Genomic DNA, 911 nt, shown 5'->3' with positions numbered 1-911 from the left:
CCTTCCTTTATCGGAGAGACTTTGTTCTCACTTTGGAAAGAAATCTAGAATTATATTCACATTTATTTGTTTGGCAGAGCAAATGTTGTTGTTGTTGTTGTCCAAATGAGGGACTATGAGGGATTATAAAGTGTAATTCTCCTGATCAGAATCAATAAGGAGATGCTTCATTCTTTTCTTTGACAGAGCTGAGATTCTGCTCAAACACACTGATTGTGTGGATGAAGTGAATCTGAGTCATTTACCAGACTTTACTGATGGGATGTGTGAACAAACTGAAGGTTTACATGATGAATAAAGCAACATGAACAAAGTCTTTTCTTCTCCTCTTCATTCCAGGGTATCAGACAGAGCTGATGGAGAAAATGTGAAACTAATCTGAGAGTAGAACTGAGGCAGTTTTCCTCCTGAAACACCACAAAGTACAGAGTTCATGTTCAGAGCAGAAGAGCGTTTGTCAGTCAGTCTCTGTCACTAAAACAGCTTTGTCACAGAGAAATGAGCAGAGTTTTCTGTGTAGCATGTGCAAAACTAGCTATGAATTTTAATAAATTTATGAGAATTAATTAATATTAATTAAACATTAATTGATTAATATTCAGAAAACATCAATCCATAAAAAGCTCTCTTTAAAAAGGGCCCCACCGGAGTTGTTATTATCCTAGAGTCTCCGGACCTCTAGGTAGCTTTAATAATTATACAATTATTACTAGTGATCAGTTAGTTAATAATCGCTCAATTATCTTAAATCAATCAGTCAGTCTCATTTCTAAAGGGTCAATTCTCTTGGCAGGGACGTGATAGTCAACACACACAGTTTCTTGATTACAGTGAATTTATTAACTAACTAAAGCGATATAAAAGGGTGGTTAAAGACAGGGAAAATAAACAATGGCTGAACAATGAGAAAT

This window comes from Micropterus dolomieu, linkage group LG07, assembly GCF_021292245.1.
Source record: "Micropterus dolomieu isolate WLL.071019.BEF.003 ecotype Adirondacks linkage group LG07, ASM2129224v1, whole genome shotgun sequence".
In the NCBI taxonomy this organism is placed as follows: domain Eukaryota; kingdom Metazoa; phylum Chordata; class Actinopteri; order Centrarchiformes; family Centrarchidae; genus Micropterus; species Micropterus dolomieu.
The sequence above is the reverse complement of the archived record's forward strand: the minus strand, read 5'-3'. Positions refer to the sequence as shown.